Source organism: Garra rufa, chromosome 18, assembly GCF_049309525.1.
Source record: "Garra rufa chromosome 18, GarRuf1.0, whole genome shotgun sequence".
Lineage (NCBI taxonomy): Eukaryota > Metazoa > Chordata > Actinopteri > Cypriniformes > Cyprinidae > Garra > Garra rufa.
The window spans coordinates 4,600,222-4,622,575 of NC_133378.1; the positions used below are offsets into that span (position 1 = coordinate 4,600,222).

General features: G+C 35.3%; 1 pseudogene; it reads left to right on the top strand.

The window, feature by feature from the left end:
- Positions 1–7,669, top strand: part of LOC141291468 (contactin-3-like) — a 54,212-nt pseudogene extending 46,543 nt beyond the window's left edge.
- Positions 7,670–22,354: the final 14,685 nt, after the last annotated feature.

Genomic DNA, 22,354 nt, shown 5'->3' on the forward strand with positions numbered 1-22,354 from the left:
GTCTCTTCTTGTCCTGTTTTTATTTCATCTCATCTTTTCTTTTTCTGTCTTCTTGTTTTCTCTTTTTGATCCTTGTCTCATCTTCTTTAGTTTTTTATCTTGTCTTTTCATTTTATCTCATTGATCTCATTTCTGCCTCTTAGTCTTGTCTCGTCTCATCGTCTTTTATCATGTCTTATCTCATCTCTTCTCTTTCAGTTTCATCTCATTTCATCTTCTCATTTGTTCTTGTCCTCTCTTCTCTTTCCTTTTAGTCTTAGTTTGTCTCATTTCTCGTCTCTTCTCTTTTTGTCTCTTCTTGTCTCTTCTCATTTCAACTAGTCTTCTCTGGTCTAATTTTTTTCTGTTTTTCTTCTCTTTTAGTCTAATTTGGGTTTCTCCCCTTGTTCTATTCATCTATTTTGTTTCATTCTATCATTTTCTTGTCTCTGTTCGTTTAGTCTTGTCTCATTTTGGTTTTCTCTCTTCATAGTCATGACCCTCCTCATCCACTGTCAACTTATCCTTCCTCTTTCAATCTTGTTTTAGCTTTTAGCTTTGTTTAGCTTTCCTTTCAGTCTCATCTTGTCTTCTCTCCTTGTTGCATTCCAGTTCGTCTCTTCTTGCCTCTTCTAGTCTCTTCTCTTCTCTTGATTTCATGTTTTCTTATATCGTCTTTTCTCATTTTATCTCATCTCTTTTTTTTTAGTTTTGTCTCATTTACATCTCTCTTTGTTGCATTCTCTTCTCTTTACTTCTTGTCTATTCTCTTTCGCCCTTGTCTCATTTTGGACTTCCCATCTCATAGTCCTGCCTCTGCTCATCTTGTTTTAACTTGTTTCATTTTATCTCTTTCAGTTTATCTTGTCATTTTTTGTCTCCCTGCTTCTCTTTTCTTTTTCCTCTTCCTCTTTTTTCTCATTTCAGCTTCACTCCTATTGCATCCTAGTTCCTCTTCTCATCTTCTTTAGTTTTTTTTATCTTGTCTTCTCATTTCATCTAATTTACCTCATTTCTGTCTCATAGTCTTGTCTTTTCTCATCCTCTTTCATTGTTTTATCTTATCTCTTCTCTTTCAGTTTCATCTCACTTCTCTTTTCTTTTCAGTCTCATTTTGATTTGTCCATTTTTCACCATAGTTCTCCTCTTTTCGTCTTCTCTAATCCTTTATTGTTTTGTTTCCATCTCTTTTCTTTTCTTGTCCTGTTTTATTTCATCCCATCTTTTCTCATTCTGTCTTCTTGTCTTCTCTTTTTGTCTCTTCTTGTCTCTTCTCATTTCATCTAGTCTTCTCTGGTCTAATTCTTTACGCTTTCTCTTCTCTTTCAGTCTAATTGCGGTTTCTCTTCTTGTTCCTTCTCTTCTCTTGATCTCATCTTTTCTCATCTTGTCTCTTCTCTTCTAGTCTTGTCTCCTCTCTTTCCTCCTCCTCTTCCTCCTTTTTGCATCCAAGTCTTCTCTTCATGTCTCCTCGTCTCTTCGCTTCTCCTGATCTCATCTTTTCTCCACTTTTTTTCATCCTATCTTGTCTCATTTTGGACTTGTCTCCTTATAGCTGTGTCTCTTCTCGTCCTGTTTCAACTTGTTTCATTTTCTCATTTTTTGTCTCCCTACTTCTCTTTTCTTTTCAATCTCAGCCCTCATCTTCTATATTTTTTTCCTTCTCATTTTATCTCATTTCTGTCTCATTGTCTTGTCTCTTCTCTTTCAGTTTCATCTGATGTTTTCTTGTCTTTTCTATTCTCCTCTCTTTGCTTTCAGTCTCATTTCGATTTCTCAATTTTTCATCCTAGTTCTTTTTTTATCTTCTCTAATCTCTTCTTTTCTCTGTTTTGTCTTCTCTCATCATCTTAACTCATTTTTATCTCATCTCTTTCAATTTTTTACCTTCTTGTCCTGTCTTATTTCATTTCATCTGTCTTCTTGTTTTCTCTTTTTGTCTCTTCTCATCTCATCTAGTCTTCTATGGTCTCATTTTTTCCTTTCTCTTCTCTTTCAGTCTCATGTCGGTTTCTCTTCTTGTTTCATTCAAGTCTTTGATCTCGTCTTCTCTCATTTTCTCATCTCTTATCATAGTTTTGTTGTATATATGTCTCTTTATTGCATCCTGTTCCCCTCTCTAATCTTTCATTCACATTTTTATCTCCTCTTCTCATTGTCTCATTTTGTTTCATCACGCTACTTCTCTTTTCGTTTTATCTTAGTCACCTTTTTTGTCCTGCTGTTCTCATATATCTTTTTTCTTCTCCTTTCTTCTCGTCTCTTTGCCTTTCTTCTCTCTTTATGTATTCATCTTTCTCTCTTTTTATCTTTCCTCTCAGAGCCCAGTGGCGTTCCAGACGGCGTGTGGGCCAGAAGCATTTCTGCTACTGAAATTGAAGTGAGCTGGCATATTCTCAGCGCTTCCCCAGAAAGAGTGTTGGGCTATGAGGTGCGTCCCTTCTTCTAAATGGAAATGACTCTCTGTCCGGTTTTGAAATGCACCGTGGGTTCTGTCAGAGCCTGTCATCTCCCACGCTGCACCTCAAAGTTCCCTCTGTACCCATGGAAACGCTCCATTTGAAAATAAGAATAGGGTACCCTGTTCTTATCGTATGCATAGGAGGCCCTCTCTGCAGCATGGACGAAATGGTTTTTCTTCATCCTTTTTTTAAAGGACACAGAGAACACATTACACATTCCTCCCTGAAACTCTTCATCCATGTCAACCCAAACCCACTGTGTGAAAAACTCCTGTAAAATAATTCTCCTGCACTGAACATAATGGCACGTAGCATTATATCCGTGAGGCTTCGGATCCAACAGGCTGTGCTTTCTCTCCGTTGCTCTTGAAATCAGGTGGTGTACTGGGAGGATGATACAAAACCAGAGACCATGGGCAAAGTCAGAGTGTCTGCCAATCAGAACAAGGTTAACATCAGTGGTCTGAGAGGATACACTCAGTATTTCCTGACAGTGAGCGCTTTCAACACAGCAGGAACTGGCCCTCTCTCTCCTACCATCAACGTGACCACCAAGAAGTCCCGTGAGTATACGCTTGTTAAAAGTATCAGTTTATTTAGGCATTGCCTCTGCAGATATATAAAATTTAGGGATGCACAGTATTATCGGATTGATATCGGAATCGGCCGATAATAGTTTTAAATGTAAATATCGACATGCAAAATGATGCTGATGTCTTGTCGATAAGAAGTAATAGCACTTGCCGTGGCAGCAGGGCCAGTGGCGGAGCTACAATTTTTTACATGGGGTGGCCAGGGGGTGGCCACTGCTATTTCAGGGGGTCCACACACACACGCACTGTACTCATAAAGTTGATATAATAAATTAAGGAATTCTAAAGTTTTATTTGCAAAAACAATGCTGAGTTAATTTACAAAAAAACATTAGCATAAAGAAAAAACAACCAAACAAAAATATACTGCAATTAGACAGAAGTTTTCTTTTTTAGTAATGCACCGATACTGATTCTTCATGGTCGATTTTGATTGCCGATGTTTTACAAGCAAATGGGCTGATTCTGAAAGCCTGTTTTATATATTTATTTTACGCCTTAAGCAAGAGACAAGAATGAATAATAATATGAGTACATGAACAAGATGTTTATTTTATCTATTATAGGTACAGCCATTTAAATTAGAGGCAACCACTTCGTTTTTTTAAGAACCTACGTAAATAACAAAAAATAAACGACACAGTTCTTTCTTAGTCGTATAGACAATAACTGCAGCCATAATCAAAGTAGGCTACCCTTTCAATATTCAAAGTGCAAACAGAGACCGAATCTTTCAAGCATTATACAGAGCTATAGACAACTACACAACTTATTATAGCCCACATACTAATAACAGCTTCGATATTTTATATAGCCTAATTTTCGCGCAAACTTGGGGTATTAAAATTGCTTTTGAATGCGCGTGCGCGTTTTACTTTTGGTTTCGTTTTAACGATCAAGCGAAACTCTCGTCGGTGCTGAGCGTGCATTCTACAATACAAGAGATTACTTTAAAAAAACCTTTTGAAAGTGGGAGGACACAAAACTGATTTTGAAAAGCGTGTCCCCAGTGAAAATTACGCCCCTGCGTGAGTGCAACTCTGCCGCTGAGTTATCATCTGATGTGAATGTATGCCGCGTTGTACAGTAGCCTATATTGAGACCGAGGCGCCAGAATTGTATCCGACAGAATGTGTGCTGTAGCAAGAAATATAGTATATTTCTTAAAAAGCAGATTGTGAAGACCTTTTAATTGTCCACAATAATAATCGTCGTATCACACACCCTTAATTGCAATGCAGTTTGCGCAAATCTGGAACAGAGGTTGGTTGAGAGAAAAAAAAACGGTTCAACGGAGCTCAGTAACAGGGAGTGATTGACGGCTAATGTCTCAAATCTGCATTAAATGTAAAAATGTAAAGATTAAGTTCAAATGGTTATGTAATGTTGGAGAGAACAGCGACCTGTCTGTGCTCACAGGAGTCTGTGCAATAGTTAGGCTCGCGAAAGTTTTGTAAAGAAATGAAACCAAGTCACACCAGAACAATTTCTCGCACTTGCACAAATGCTCCCAAATATAATTTGAGGTCGCGCAGATTAAATTTTGGGAGCATATGCGACAAAAACGGTCGTAATTTCGAGCCCTGTGCATACATGGTATGTGCATGTAATACCAGCACAGATGAAGTACAGCGTTAACGGTCTAAAGTGCGAACTGATCTCTCTAATCTCATTAAGTTAACTGATGTCGTCGGCGCCTTGTTAATTATTATTTAAAAAAACAATACAATGTATTTTTATTTTATTTTATTTTATTATTTTATTTTTTTGATTTGATTTGATTTGATTTGATTTTTAAATACAAATATTGCCACGGAACGATTCTCAGTTTGTTTTTAGAAAAACAGGGGGGTTTTTTTCAATTTTTTTCCTTTTTTTCTAAAAACAAACTGAGATTCTTTGGCACAAATTGTAATTGAAAATAAAATAAAATAAAATAAATATTGTATTGTTTTTTTAAATAATTAATATTTGATTAAAAAAAAACATTAAGTCAAGTGTGTAATATGTTATATTTTTTAAACAAATTATGAGCTCTAAAAGATTTTCAGAGTTTTTACAACTCTTTTGCTTTAGACCATCTACAAATGTAATATATTAAAATAAAATGTTACGGTTACCACTGCATTTTTATGTATAGGTATTTTTAATGCTTCAATGTACTGTCATTATAAATGAACTTCATTATTGTTTATTTAATTCTGACAAATAAGTTCTTGTTAAAAACTAACCAAAATTAAAAATATTTCTGCACAGGAGAGACTTGGTGTTGTTTCCAAAAAAAAAGGAAAAATATCGGTATCGACCAAAATGAGTTGAAAAATATCGGATATCGGCAAAAATCCAATATCATGCATCCCTAATAAAAATGATTATTAGTTTTGTTTGTTTTTTCTTTTTCTTTTTTGTCTAATTTTAATATTTCCATTTTAAAAATGAAAAAAAAAATTATAATAAAGTAAATAATAATAATAATAATGATAATTAAACAAATAAATAAAAGCAGAAATGTCCTTTTTATTGTTGTTGTTAAACAGGATACTTTTTATCCACAGTAGTACTGTGGAAAAATAAAACAAATGCCATTTATTTCTTTGATGGAAAAGCTGAATTTTTGTGAATTGTGTTCCACAGAAGAAAGAAAGTCATGAAGGAATAAAGAAATTTCAGAGCTGTCTTTTCTAGTTTTCTAGACTTTTCTAGAACTATCGATTTAAAGGATTAGCTCACTTCCAAAAGAAAAATGTCTTGATAATTTACTCACCCCGTGTCATCCAAAATGTTCATGTCTTCCTTTCTTTAACTGAAATTAAATGAAGATTTTTGAGGAAAACATGAACGTCTTAGATGACACGGGAGTGAGTAAATGATCAGGAAATGTTTATTCTGGAAGTGAACTAATCCTTTAAGTATAATGCTTTATGACATTATGAACAAACAGACAGCCAGGCACCTGTCCTGGCTTTCTAATGTCATCACATGTGTAGTAACTAATGGTAGTGTTTCCTCTCAGCACCCGGGCAGCCACCTTTGAACGTGGAGTGGAATCTGATTGGCTCTAAGCTGACTGTTCATTGGGAGCCTGTCATTTCTTTGGAGATGGAGTCAGATGTTACTGGGTATCAGGTAAGTGCTTCCCAGCAGTGTAAACCTCAAAGCCAAACTGCAAGGCATTATTTTCACATAATCACATTAGCTTGTTCTATTCCAGTGAGCATTTAGGAAACAACTACATTAAAGTGCTTATATTATTTCTCTTGTTGGACGATTACCCACCTTGGTGGTAACGGAAATTAAAAATAAAACTAATTTATACCACAGATCTACAAAATAGGTGCTGTACGGTATAGCAAAAACACCAGGTGTGCTAATAAACACTACAGTTCCCCACAGTGTATGATAATTTGATTTTACTTCCTTTATCGACTAAAATAGCTTGTGCTGAATAAATCTAAGTGGTTGTTAGCACCTCTCTCATTTGTTCTCTCCAGGTGTCTTACAGAAGGAACCGGCACAAAGAAATTAACACAATAACAACAAATCTGACCTCAGTGGAGCTCACGCTACCGGCAGATGATGATTATATCATCCAGATACGAGCGCTGAGCGACGGAGGAGAAGGGATGCCAACCGAACCCATCAACATACATAAACTTAGTAAGAACACGTTATTTTTTAATTCAATGCTAATTTGATAATTCGATTGAAGAAAAATTTTTGGAAAAATTTTGGAAAAACTGGAAAAAATTACCATAGCTTCCACAAAAATATTAAGCAGCACAACTGTTTTCAGCGTTGAATAAGGATTAAGTGAGAAATGTTTATTGAGCAGCAAATCAGCATATTAGAATGATTTCTGAAGGAACGTGGCATTGAAGACTGGAGTAATGATGCTGAAAATTCAGCTGAAAATCACAGGAATAAATTACATTTTAAAATATATTCAAATAGAAAACAGCCATTTTTAATTGAATTTAATAATATTTCATAATATTACTGTTTTTACTGTGTTTTTGACTAAATACAGCTTTGGTGAGCATAAGAAACATCTTTCAAAAACATTAAAAAAACCTTACTAACCCCAAACTTTTAAATGTGTTGTAAATTAATGTTTCAGTTACACTTACACAGTTACATTACATGGTGGCTGATATTACAATTCTATGAAGCCCCTAAAGGGGCATGGTTGGAGGAAAAAATATTTTTCCAATTTTTTTTTTTTTTTTTTTTTCGTGTTCTATCTGAAAACTTTTCCTTACAAAACGCTTGCATTCTCTCACAAAGATATCTGCGTTCCCTCCAGTTTGTCCGAACCAGTTGAGTTCAGACATTTGTAAGTTAGTGGTTCATACAGCTTCGTACGTTCACAATGGAGCTTTGTTTTATTTTAAACTTGGACTCAAGTATAAAGAAATACAGTCAGTGCTTATAGTTAAAGGCACGGTTTTGGGATATTAGGTGGCTTAATGTACTAAAACAATGACATTTATGCCCAATTCGGTATTAATAAATATTATTAATACTAATAGCATTTTTAATATTAATAACCTTATTAATAACATTACTATTAATAAAGCAGATAGCCTTGAACACTAATGAACATTAAGCTTTTTCTCCCCTATAGAAACCTGTTAGCCTATAGAAAACGCTTAAGACGATACTATTAAAAGACCACACAGTTTATTGATAAAATATATTACACAGGAAAGCAATGGAGCCCAGAATATGAACTTTAACTGCTAAATTGCACGTTAAGCATTTTCCTCCCATGAAGAAAATGTGGCTAAATGAAGATGGTGATTAAAAGAAGACCAAATATGATAAAGAAATTATTTAAAATATATTCTGTGTACATGCAAACAGATGGGCCTCATGAGCTGAATTGCATGATAAGCGTTTTCTTCCCTAGAGAAAGCCGCGAGGATATAAGTGGATATAACGTGGATATAAGAAGACAGTGAATAAAAGCCCAAATTTTATGTTTTATTAAAAATATACTATGTACAGGTGAGCAATACAGTAATCCATTAAGCCACGTTAAGGTTTTTTTTTTTTTTTCTACAGTGGGAGAAAACGTGAAACTGCGCGTTCATGTCATATTCTGGGCTCCTCTGTTTTCCTGTGTGTAATATATTTTATTGTAATATATTGTGTGCACCAGATTTGATCTTTTTATTTTATCAACTTCGTCTATTAGCCTATCTTAAGCATTTTCTATAACAGTTTTCAGTGGGGAAGAAAAAGTTTAAAGTGCATAAGCGTTTTGTGTTTATCTGCTTTAATAAAAGTAATACCAAATTGGGCACCAATGCTACATTAAGCCACATTAAGTGTTTTAGAACATCCCAAATCCGTGCCTTGAACTATAAGCACTGATTGTATTTCTTTATTTTTTAAAGGGATAGTTCACCCTTTAAAAAAAATAAACTAATAAAAACGATAGGAAACTGCAAACTTGGTACAATCCAAAAAAATGTTTATCTGCTTACCCCCAGGGCATCCAAGATGTAGGTGACTTTGTTTCTTCAGTAGAACACAACGATTTTTAACTCAAACCGTTGCAGTCATATAATGGCAGTCAATGGGATCCACAGCTTTGAGAGTCAAAAAAACATACATAGACAAAACCAAATGAAACCCTGCAGCTCGTGAAGACACATTGAGGTCTTAACACATGAAACAATCGGACTGAAAAAACTGAACAGTATTTATATCATTTCTTACCTCTGATCCACCACAATGTCCAACTGTCCTGAGCACGTTCACAACAGTGACGATGCGTGACGAAAAGCAAGCAACCATAACTTCAGTCGATTAGTTTCGTGTGTTAAGGCCTCAATGTATTGTTACGAGTCGCAGGGTTTAATTTGGTTTTGCCTGTGTATGTTTTTTTGACTCTCAAAGACATAGATCCCATTGACTGCCATTATATGACTGACAGACTGCAACAGTTTGAGTTAAAAATCTTCTTTTGTGTTCTACTAAAGAAACAAAGTCACCTACATCTTGGATGCCCTGGGGGTAAGCAGATAAACATCCAATTTTCAGTTTTGGGTGAACTATCCCTTTAAGTCCAATTTCAAAATAAACTCTAATTAAATAGGAAGTGTTTGTCTAAACTCATCTGGTTTTGTGAGAAAATGCAAATATCTTTGCGAGAGAATGCAAAAATTTCCTTCACAAAATTGTTGCGTTCTCTGGCAAAACAGTTCGGACAAACACTGTAAAGTACAGCTTGTTACTTTACAGGAGGGAACACAAATATCTTTGTGAGAGAATGCAAAAGTTTTACGAGGGAATGCAAAATTTTTGAATGAATGCAAAAGAATTTAAAAAAAAAACATATTTTTTCCTCCCATAGTCTACATAGTCTTTTAGGTAGCGTTAACCAGTAGCTCAAATTTGGTATTTAACGTCTACTTTTTACCATTCAGGTAATTCCTGATTAATAAAACTGAAGGGATAGTTCACCCAAAAATGAAAATTCTGTCATTCATTACTCACCCTCATGTCTTTCTAAACCTGTAAGACCTTTGTTCATCTAAGAAACAAATTATTTCTGATAAAATCCAAAAGCTTTCTGACCCTGCATAGACAGCAACACAACTGACATGTTCAATGCCTAAAAATGTAGTAAAGCATTGTTCATATAATCTATGTGACATCAGTGGTTCAACCTTAATTTTATGAAGCTTTTTGAAACGTTTTGTGCACAAAGAAAACAAAAATGTGCACAAAAAGCCTTCTCGTTGCTTCATAACATTTGCTTCAACTAATGTCACATGGACTATTTTAATGATGTCTTTACTACCTTTCAGGGCCTTGAACGTTTCAGTTTCATTGCTGTCTATTGGGTCAGAAATCTGGTGTATTTCGTCAAAAATACATTAATTTGTGCTCCAAAGATGAATGAAGGTCTTATAGGTTTGGAACAACATGAGAGTGAGTAATTAATGACAGAATTTTCATTTTTGGCTGAACTATCCCTATAACTCAGTGTCTGTCCATTTCTTTTTGTGGACCTGCTGTGTACAATGATATGTGGGAATGACACTTTAGGACCTACAGTGCCTTGCAAAAGTATTCATACCCCTTCATTTTTTTTCACATTTAGTTTTGTTGCAGCATTATGTTAAACTGCTTTAAAATAGTTTTTACCCACATCAATTTACACTCCATACACCTTAATAATGACAAAACAAAACCCAGATTTGCAAATTTTACAAATTTATTAAAAATAAAACACTGAAATAAGTACATTGCATACGTATTTACTGTATACCCCTAACTCAGTACAATAGTTGATGCACCTTTACAGCCTCAAGTCTTTTTGGGTATGATGTGACAAGCTTTGCACATCTGCATTTGGCAATTATCTGCCATTCTTTATCTCACCTTTTCACCTCTCAAGCTCTGTCAGCTTGGATGGGGGCTGGCAGACATTTTCTAGAGTCCTAGTTGTTCCAATCATCTTCCATTATGGATAATGCTCCTGTGAACCTTCAATGCAGCAGATTTTTTTCTGAACTCTTCCCTAGATCATTGCCTTAAACGCAAGTCTGTCACTGAGCTCTACAGACAGTTATCTTGACCTCAGGACTTGATTTTTGCTCTGATATGCATTTTCAGCTGTTAGACTTTTTCTGAGGTGTGTGCCTTTCTAAATCAGACTCATTCAAATGAATTTGCCACAGTTTAACTCCATTCGAACTATAGTAACATCTAGAAGCAATATGAATGCTCCTGAGCTAAATTTCGAGTGTCCCAGAAAAGGGTATGAATACTTATGCAACGGGATGTTTTCAATTTTTTATTTCTAATACATTTGCAAAGTTGTTTTGTGCTTTGTCATTATGGTGTATGAGATGTAGATTGATGTGGGGAAAAAAGTAATTTAAAGCAGTTTAACATAATGCTGCAACAAAACAAAATGTGAAAAAAATGAGGGGGTATGGATACTTTTGCAAGGCACTGTACAAGCTAAAAATGCAACAAGCTAAAGGAAGGCCAAAAAAGGCTACCATCCTGGTGTCCCTTTGGAAAAATGAGTGATTTATGAATTCGATTTTATTAGTTGTTTATATTCGGCTCATTTATTTCTACAGCCATGTCTACATCCTTACGCAATATTACATTTCCGTGCGAGAGTTAAACCTGCAGGCGTGTGCAGAGCACATCCACTGGCCTCCTCTTTCAATGCCCATGATGTAAAAGATAAATATTCAATGCCAAAGGGATATTAAACACACAGGCCCCTATAAAATAAACAATGCACAGTTGACCTCATAATGTTCTCCTCCTGTTCCCCCGAGTGAACAGCGCAGGTGCAGTTTGCAGCGTAGACGTTCTCTTACCGCAGCCCGCCGAGTTTAATGCGGCTCTCTAAATGAGTTCTCACTGATTTGATGTGTCCTCCTCGTACACCTTTTATTCTCCACTGGGCTAAGCAGTCTGATCTTTATTAACTAGCCCAAGCTCTCGCCATCTATCTCTGCCCGTTGGTCTCCGCTCCCCCATGGATACAACGTCACAGGCTGATGCAACTGCAAGGGACAACTGATCTCTGTGGCTTATTGTTCACATTTTTCATCTAATGGCCTGCAACGTCTAATTTCCAGGAAAAAGTCCTGACTCTTTTTCCATCGTTAATGTTGGGGATTATGCTATATTGTTATTATTATATATTATTGCCAATAGCAGGGTTTTCCAACCTGCTTTAGTGTTAATTATGAGCATCTACCGGAAGTCAATGCAAATCCGTTCAGAGCACCGTAGAGATAAACCCTGATAAAGCCATAACAATTCCCAAAGATGCCTTTCTTTATTGGTTTTACTACTCCCAGTCTATTTGTATTCATCAATTACAAGTTAATAAACTTCAGCACCTTCAAGTCTTGTTTTCCATGTTCCAGGTATGAGCGTACGAGGGTCCAGAGCCTGGCGGCCCAACACCATCCCCATCTCCTTGCTTTCTATCATCGCGTTATCGACACTGCGACCGGCTTTGTGTTAACGGTCTGAAGGATCGAGCGCCTCTAACCGGTTTGATTGCCTGCGCTCTTCCTCGCTGTGGAATCATTGGAGAGGTGCACCGAAACACTTTTGAAGCGCGATTATCGATCCATCTCTCCATAGTTATCTGAGGCAACGGCCAGCGAGCCGTTCAAGAAGCGTAACGGGAAAACGCCAGCGTCACGGTGGTCGGATTTCGTGTGCATGTGTTATGTACTGTGTATCATTCTGTCCTCGCAAGTGATCCGAGACCCTAACAAGGTTTCAACCGAAGGTTTTTGAAGCGTACTGATGTACGAGGAGGGATGAGTCATGTTACTGCACTAAGATTTCATCTTCTCATTGATCCCTCAGAACAAATGCCTTACTTCCATGTACATGCCAAAGTAGTTAACATCCTTTTACTTTTTACTAAGCTATTGTTTGTTCAACTTGTGATTGTTTTGTAATTATCACATCGTTAATTGAAGGATTAGTTCACCCAAAAATCATGCACACACCCTTGTGTCGTCGTCGTGTGGCTTTCGTTTTTCTGTGGGACACAAAGGAGCAATTTTTAAAGAATGTTCTCATGCAATTACAATGAATGGAGATAGAGGCCTTTTAAAGTAATAGCTGAGAATTTACTCACCCTCAGGCCATTCAAGATGTTAATCCAAACAGGTTTGGAGAAATTTAGCATTAGCCAGTGAGCCAGCTGATAAAAAAAAACACCAAAAGTAGTCCAGAAGACCTCAGTCCGTCTTGTAAACTGAAATACCTACCTGATCTCATGACAAAAACGTACCTCTGGGATTTTTTTTTTTCTTTTTGTGAGACGTGAAATACGTACCAATAAGTACATACCACTGCAGTTTCCAGCAGAAATGAACACTAGAGGTGGTAAAACAATGAGCACTTGTGATTGTTATGATTACAGCTACATATGTTTCACTTTCCGGATGTAACAAGTTTGCTCAGTAGCTCATGGAATTGGACTTAAGATGTGGAATCCTTGGGTACAAATCCCGTGAAAAATATGACTCAAGATGCAAGAGCTGAAAGATGAGAGATAGAAAAACAAGCTAAAACGACATGCTTGCGATTGCGTCGTTACGTCCCATTCACTTTTGTTCATACTATCGGGTAGGTTTAGGTGTAGTGCAGATGGTACGTTATTTTAAAAAGTCACAGAGTGTTAGAGTTATAGCGTAATTCAACGGACATTTCAAGTACAAAACCAACGTTACATAAAATGTACCATATGTACATTCATCTGTTCTGGGGAAAACCCTCTTTTAATGCCACTCAGTGGACATTTCACATTAAATATGTCATGAAATGTACATGCGTACATTCTTGCGAAAAAGTTCCTAGAGTTATGTTTTTGCCATGAGACCAGGTTGTGAAATACACAAAATCCATCGTTAAGGCATTTTTACTTTTTGCAGGTGCCAAAATACGAGTCTAGAATTTATAAAAACAGTTCCTCCAGTGGAACAATCTATCTCCCATTGTCCTCTCACATCAATATCCACCAAAATCCAAATATTTAAAGAGTTTATTTGCAAAAACAGATCAAAAATCATTGCTTTATTGTGTTAGTTAGCTGTATTTTTGAGTTACTTTTACTTAAAACAACCCAACTGCAGTTTGATTGAGATTAATTGGAATTAACATGATTTTGAAAATTGATATCTGTTTTTGCAAATTAACTCTTCATTTGTTTAGAATGGTTTTGATTTGATTTTGCTTGTGCTATATCTGTGCATATTTCTCTCATGATTCAGACAAGATTTTTTTTTTCACTGGAGAAAGCAATATTATAGATTGATAACTCATGTTTTACTTGGAAGCAACCGTTTAAAGTTTAAAATATATTAAAGATGCATATAGTTTATTACAAATATTCAGCTTTTCACTTCACAACACGTTAATTAAAGCACCATAAATATATCATCAAGTGGTTCATGCAACTTGTGTGCAATGTCAAATCTTCCAAATTCGTTTGAGAATTTTTATGTGAGAAGCACATTTTCATCTCCATTCAGCTGCAATTGAATTATTAAGTCCAGAACAGACAGATTTCAGTTGAATCATTCGGATCATTTTGAGAATATAATTTCTCTTATATTCTTTTGAACTGGCAATGAAATTACAGTTTCTTCTTTGAAGGGTTAGTTCACCCAGAAATGAAAAATGAAAATTACTCACCCTCATTCCAAACCCATAAGACCTTCATTCTTCTTCAGAACTCGAATTAAGATATTTTTGATGAAATCCAGTTCAACTGTAATTTTATGAAGCTACGAGAATACTTTTTGTGCGCACAGAAAACAAAAATAACTACTTTATGTACCAATTATTATCTTCTCTTCCCTGTAACTGTCCACTGCCATTCATGAGAGTACCAAAAGCACTTCATCAAAAATATTTTAATCTGTGTCCTCAAGATCTTACGTGTTTGAAATGACATGAGGGTGAGTAATTAAAAACACAATTTTTATTTTTGAGTGAACTATCCCTTTAAAGCTAATGTATGACTTTAGATTAGATGACTAGAAATAAAGCAAGCCATATGCTTTATTAAAGTGCTTTAAAGTCAAATTCTACATTCACTTTCATTATATTAAACAGAGCAGGCAGTATATTCTTCGAGAATTTACCTTTTGTGTTCCAAAGAAGCATGTGGAGTGACATGAGGGTGAGTAAATGATAACAGAAGGCTCATTTTTTTGTGTGTGAACAATCCCTTTAAGCTACTGTTTGTTATACTCGTGATTGTTTTGTAATAACAACATTAATTAACATTTAGCCTTTGCTTAGCAGTTCAGTTATTTGTTCAAGAGTTGTCTCTGTGCCTTATCTATGTTTTAGCACACACAAGGCTTGTATTTGTTTGCTCCAGGCACCATGTTGCAGCTACAAGCCTCTAGTATTCATGATTGTCGGGATTTTTTAACAACAAGACTTACACTATTTGAACTGCATTAACACTAGAAGAGGTTATGGGTAAATTTGTGTACACTCACAAGAGATAAGATGAGAAAAGGGAACTTATTAGACTTTTATAAATATGCTAGAAATGTTCTTAGGTCAAAATTTGATTAAGCATTTAGATACTTAATGCAGTCATAATTTGGTTTAATAAGGAAGTATAATTTTCGATGATCAAAAATGCACTGTTTTAGTAATAGGTGGGTGAAAATGTAATTTTGAGAAGAGCAATTAATTATTACAGTATAATATGAGAGATGTTAGATTTTCTTTCCTCACTAATTGAAATTCTGGAGTGCTAAAGACACATTTTTAGTGACCTTTTTTTATAAGTACCACTTTATAATCCCTTGTGAAAAAGAAATGTTCTATCCTAAAAGATATTTAAAAGTATTTAAATGATAATATTAATGAAAAGGGTCACTTTAGTGTATTTACTTTCATGACTGTTTAACTATAAAGTACATTTTGAATAATCGTTTCAATAATATTTTGTCATGCTTTCAAGAAGTACACTTAATTCGATGTCTTGACTAACATATTAAAGCACATGTAAATTACTTCATTAGGGGCCAAGCACTGAAAGTATTTGTTCCTATTATTATTATTCATCCGTTTCTTTCACTCTCGAGTCTTTGGCAGTCCATACAACCGCTTGTGGAAAAGTTGTGGAAAATTTGGCACACTGATAGAGGACAGTCTAAACATTAACCATAGCAAATTTGGTGTCTCTAACTCAAAACACTCTAGTGCCACCATTTGCCTAAAGTTCGGAATCACTAAAAATCGTAAGGTCTTTATATATATATATATATATATATATATATATATATATATATATATATATATATATATATATATATACAACAATTTTGGGTGTTGGCTATTTTGAATTTTGTTGTAGAATTCTATATTTTAAGAACGCATTGGCGTTTGAATTGTTAAAAAACTCTGTATACGTCTTCGGCACCTTGCTCTGACAGTCAAAAAGTTTGGGGGCAGCAAAAGTTTCAAAAGAAATTTCCAAAAAGCTAATAACATTTGATTACATTCATCTATTATAGTCAAACTGGTCTCAAAATATTCCCTGGGTCATGCCGATAACGTAGATACCAATTTTACCATAGCAGAACATCCTGTCTGCCATTTTTATTTATGTTTAAAACCTACTTTTTCAAACTTCTCCTAGACCGTTGGTCCAATTTTCCCCAAATTTGACTCCGATCATCTTCAGACTACACTGAGAAAAAGTTAAGGATTTTATGTTGATATGCAGCGGTTATTGTTTAACGCGTCAACAAATTTGCAGAATTGGTGCAAAGCTGTGTCTAAGACTGATCTCTGCAAAGCTTTGACATATTGACACCATATTTTGTATGTGCCATTGTAACCTCACACTGACCACGCCACATTAATTTGGTAACAGCGCCACCTATTGGTCAAAACTGACAAACCATTAATTAATCATTAATAAATAAATTTTGCTTTTAAAAATGCTTATAACTTTTCTTTACATTAGCCTATTGTAGTCAAACTGGTCTCCAAATATTCCCTGGGTCGTGCCGAGAACATAGATACCAATTTTGCCATAATCAGCAGAACATCCTGTCCGCCATTTTCATTTGTGTTTAAAACCTTTTTCAAACTCCTTCTAGACTATTGGTCCAATTTTTTACCAAATTTGACTGTTTAGACCATGCTCTGCAAAAAGTTATGGATTTCGTGTTGATATATGAAACAGTTATCATTGAACGCATCAATGAATGTAAAGGAATGATGCCATCTGTGCAAAGCTTTGACATATTGACACCAAACGTTGTATGTGCTATTGCCAACTCACACTTACCATGGCACATCAATTTGGTAACCTATTGACAATTATTTAGCCATTAATAATTACATTTTCAAAAATGCTTATAACTTTTTGTTACATTAGCCTATTGTAGTCAAACAAATCTCAAAATATTCCTTGGGTTATGCCGAGAACACAGATACCAATTTTGATTTCTGCCATTTTGATTTATGTTTATAACCCACTTTTTCAAAATGGACTGTTGGTCCACTTTTCAACAAAATCACGTCATATTATCTTTACTGTTCTGACAAAAAGTTATGGATTTCGTGTTGATTGACAAAATCGATTTTTTTATAAATTTGAGTTGAGACATGATGCCAGACTACATCTGAGACTGTATCTCTCCAAAGCTTTGACATATTAACACAAAACTTTGTGTGTGTCATTGTCACCTCACACAGAACACAACACATTGATTTGATAACAGCACCACCAATTGGTCAAAAGTGATAATCCATTCAATCATATTACTAGTGGTTGTATTTGTGATATTTCAGCCATTCTGACTAAAGTTATCCTAAAATGGCTTCAGTTACTCATCATTGCAGTTTTTCTGATGCTCTATGCCATGCTTAGCTCCTCATTTTGCTTCTATTGTGCTTGGCCCCTTAATTGCTGCTTGCAGCTATGTTTATAATTGTAATTGTAGTATCCTAGACCTAACCCTATTTGAAATTACATTTAAAGTTAAAATATTTAAATACTATATTTAAATGCTATAGTTAAAATATTTATACTAAATTGCAGCATTACAAATGTGTAATTACAAAAATATTTCAATACATGGCAAACAAGTTTCATAGTTTTCAAGTTCCATATTTCAAAACCAATACAAGTGTTTTTTTTTTTTTTTCAGTTATATTATTAATCTTCTTTAGACATCTTTTTCACAAGGGATAACTCATGTATTATATTTTTTGTAATTTTTTTATATAGTTTGAGATTTTGGTTTTGGAAAACTGAAAATGAGTGTGCGATATCTGTTTCATAATAGTGTTACAATTTTCAGGTACAGCAAAGTGAGTCTGATAGGACGGGTTTAATGTATTATTGATCTGTTAAGCACTACAGTATAAACTCAGAATACATTCTTGACCTGATTTAAGCTGTTTTTATACAACAACGTATTAGATGTCAGCTCGTGTTATTTCCTTTGCCCTCGGTTTATCTGCGCACTGTTATATCTGAGCGAGCATATTCAATCTGCTGCAGGTGTTTCTTCACACAGCAGAGTATGCAAACAGCGTCGTATTGGCCGTTGCTTTTAGTACAGATAGTACAGATATCAGCGTATTCCTAGTTGTTATTCGTTTCAAAAGGGCGGGCAGCGCTGGATACTGCAAACGTCTGCTGCATCTTAAACCAGAAATGCTGAGTGGTTGCTAAAAGCCACTTGTGTTTTTGTTTTTTGTTTTTCTGGCCATGTACATTGTGACTTGTTCTGTGACTGTTAAAAAGTTCTGGTACTTTATGTATTTTGAAGCTTGTTTAGCAAACCTCAGATAAATAGTTTGTGTTTTGTTTGTCACTTTCTCGCTGTGCTGGACTGCGGCGCAGATTCTAGGCCACTCACCAGATGCTCCTCAGGGCCTTTATCAGCTGAATCAGATGCGTTTAGGAAAGTTCGAGGCAAAAAACTGCTTACCTAGTAGCGCTCGAATTGCTTTAGACTCTTTCATCCCTGGTAATTAAAGGAATACTCAAAGGTTCACCCAAAAATGAAAAGTTGCTGAACATTTACTCACCTACAGACTTCATCGAAACTCACCAATGGATTCTCTGTTTGGACTCCAGAGGATCCATTGGTGAGCAAGTGATGTTATGCATTTGATTAAGAAACAAATGTTCATTTTGGGTGAACTGTTCCTTTAATTCTGCTTGTGTATCGCAATACTAAAACACATATGGCCTAAAACATTGCTGTTGAAAGATATAAACACAAGAATGCAGAAAAATTGAGAGCTACGACCTGAAAGCACATGATTTGACAGATCTGTACCGTGATGTAGAAGCCATTAAACCGCGCTAATAAATTACAGCACGCCCTGCAGGGGCTTTTGACCAAATCTGCAAGGGAATAATGGTTATTAGGAGAGCCGAGGACAAGATGGATGTGAGATGAACAGCATGGCGAGCTGTATCAGGACTGTCCAGACAGCTGACGAGGAGCAGCTTTGCTTTTCGTTCTTTTGTTTCTCTTCACGACAGGGACGTGGCCACCTTTCTGTGTCATTTTAGGATGACCGCACTCAAAGGGCCTTTGTACGACTCTCACTTAGGCACATTTGAGGAGACTCCAGGGCGTTGTTCAAGGCCGCCTGCACACTCGGCCTTGGTTTTGAATTATAAGGTCAAATAGGAAGTGAGAGTAACTAAAAATGCTCTCTGAGTGAGAAAAGTCGCATTGTCCCCACAGACTTGCCGTACAATATAGATGTCACATCAAGCTCTGTTGAAGCTCTTGGATGTTTTTGTGTCCGGGATGAAGGCTGCTGCATGATTTTGATTTAACCTTTGATAATGGCTGCTGACATTTAGGTGCCTGTTGGGACTTGTGTATTTTGTTCGGGATTGTCAGCCCATTTTGTGAATATTATTCATACTTTCTCTGGAGTTGCTTCAGAGGACTTCATCTGAGATCCTTAAGTGCTTATTATAAGTGTAAAAAAACAAACAAAAAAACATTGGTTTATGTGGTTGCTTCTGAAAAAGATTTTAAAAAAGTGTTTTGTATTTTGTAAGTATTGTTTCGTTGTTTTATGACATCGAACTCGTAATGGCATTTTTTGTTAAAGGTCAAGTGTTGTCCTTTAAACGTAAAGTAATTTGATTATGGCTGTCAGAACGGATTGATTTGTGGAAAGATTATGTAGTGGAATGCAAGATGATGTTTTGTTCCTCTTTGGTTGAAATGTCGCCAAGATCAAGATTAACTGTGTTTTTGTGAGTTAGATTCAAATAGATCCACCTTCCATATGAATATGTGTAACAACACTTGACCTACTGTTTTGATATTTCTGTATTAATACATTGTTCATTGAATACATCTCTGTGAGATGACATACTGGAGCTGAATACCGTTTTCATATTGAAAAGAATTGGACTGTGTATAGTAAAGCTGTGCATGTTGATTGTTTAATGTGTGTACATTTTCTAAAGCAAATTTAATAAAAACCACTTATTGGAGATTTACCTCCATAATGTCACGGTACTTGGTCATTTTGTTCTAATATAAACCACTATTTTCTTGGTTAAATAAACATTACTTACACTGTCAGAAAAAGAAAAGCAATTCTATTTTATATTGAAGCCGAATATACTTCTCATCAAGTTAGTGTTTTTAAGCATTTTACATTTATTCCATAAATAATTATTCCAAACTCAAGGCAGTAATAATTAAACAATTTTATTTGTGAACTTAGGTTCTTTTAAATAGGTAACTTTTAAGTATTTTTTTAATTTTCAAATCATCAGTCATCAAAGCTTGGTAAATACTGGTAACAGACATGGAGATTTACTTTAAATTTTACCAAGCTGATTAAAACTTCCTCAGGCCATTTTAAACAACCTGGTCTCATGACAAAAATGCATCTGAACCAACAAGTACATATCACTGCCGTTTCCAACAGAAATGTCCACTGAGTGGCGCTAAAAAAGTGTTCATTTTTTTCCTCATAACAGATGAACGTACATATGGTACGTTTTATGCGATGTTGGTTTTGTACGTTTCACTGCAGTTTTAACTTGAAATGTCCGTTGAGTGGTGCAATAACTCTAACGCTTTATGACGTTTTAAAATAACGTACAATCTGCATTACACCTAAACCTACCCAATAGTCTGAACAAAAGCAAAGTAATATGAAAAACACAATTGGAAACATGTCATTTCAGCTTGTTTTTTGGTTTCTCATCTTTCAGCTCTTTCATCATGAGTCATGTTTTTCACGGGATTTGGATTTGGATTTTGTGCCAGCTGAGCTACGCAGCAAGCTTGTTACATCCTGAAAGCGAAACAAATGGAGCTGTAATCATAACAAAAATGATTACAAGTGCTCGCTGTTTTACTGCCTCTAGTGTTCATTTCTGTTGGAAACTGCAGTAATATGTACCTATTGGTACGTATTTTGCGTCTCACAAAAACTTTCCCACAGGTACGTTTTCGTCATGAGATCAGGTAGATTTTAGGTCTTATTTTGAAGTAACAAAGTTGTTACATCTGAGTGTGTAAGTTGTTTACTTACTTTTTGAAACTAGTCTTCCAATCAACGGCATTATATTGTTTAATCAGATTGATTCGCAACCACGGAATCTGAATCCGAGAGGCAGGTTTTATTACATAAACCAATCACAACCGAATATAACCGGTCATATCCAATCATATCGCTATGGAGGCATTGACTTTCCCCCATTCATTCTCAACTACACCCCACCAAACCCATGGCACACTTTATATACAGGGTTCCCACAAGTTTGTTTTTTGTTTTTTTTTTAGGAATTTTAAAATGTCTATTCCAGACATTGAAAGTCAGGGAATGTTATAATTTTCTGTCCAAGTCATGGAATATCAGGGATTTGTGTTTGTTGCTTTAAATTTTTGTTTCCATTTATTAAAATGTAGTTTTTCTATACTGTGTTTTTTTTTTTTTTCATGTGTTTTGCCTATTGTTATGGTTAGGCTATTTTTCAGCACCATTTTATTCCTTTCCCACTGGTCAACAGTCAAATCCAGTCACCAGGCTGTGCCTGTTAACTAAGGCAAACATGCCAGAAAAATGTACATTTGAAGGCCTTTGGCTACAAAATGACCACTTCAGGTGTTAAAAGTAAATGATAGAAAAGCAAAAACTAAATGTGAAGAAATGGAAAGACTGAATGATGAACTCGAAAGCATAAAATCTATAAATGAATTTCTGTAGAGAAAAATATCACGGTGCATTTAACGGGCAAAAGCAAAAAATAAATAAATAAAATAAAAAATAAAAATTGTGTGTTTGTTTGTTTTGTACTAAAAAGGTCTGGAACAAGTAAATAAAGCTCGCAAATGGATAGATCCGTTCCTTATAGGTCATGGAAATTAAGCTTTTTAGTCAGTGAAAGTCAGGGAATTTTACATTTGGCTTAGTGTGGGAACCCTGTATATTCAGTTGAGGTCTAAAGTTGCAGAATCTGCAGAATGTTAATTATTTTACCAAAATAAGAGGGATTAGACTAAATGTATGGATTTTTTTTTTTATTATTTAGTACTGACCTGAGATATTTCACATAAAAGACATTTACATGTAGTCTACGAGAGAAAATAATAGTTGAATTTGAACCCGTTCAAAAGTTTTCATCCCCTCGATTCTTAATACTGTGTTGTTACCTGAATGATCCACAGCTTTGTTTTGTTTGTTTGTTTCTTTGGTTTGGTTTGTTTAGTGATAATTGTCCATGAGTCCCTTGTTTGTCCTGAACAGTTAAACTGCCCAGTTTTCCCC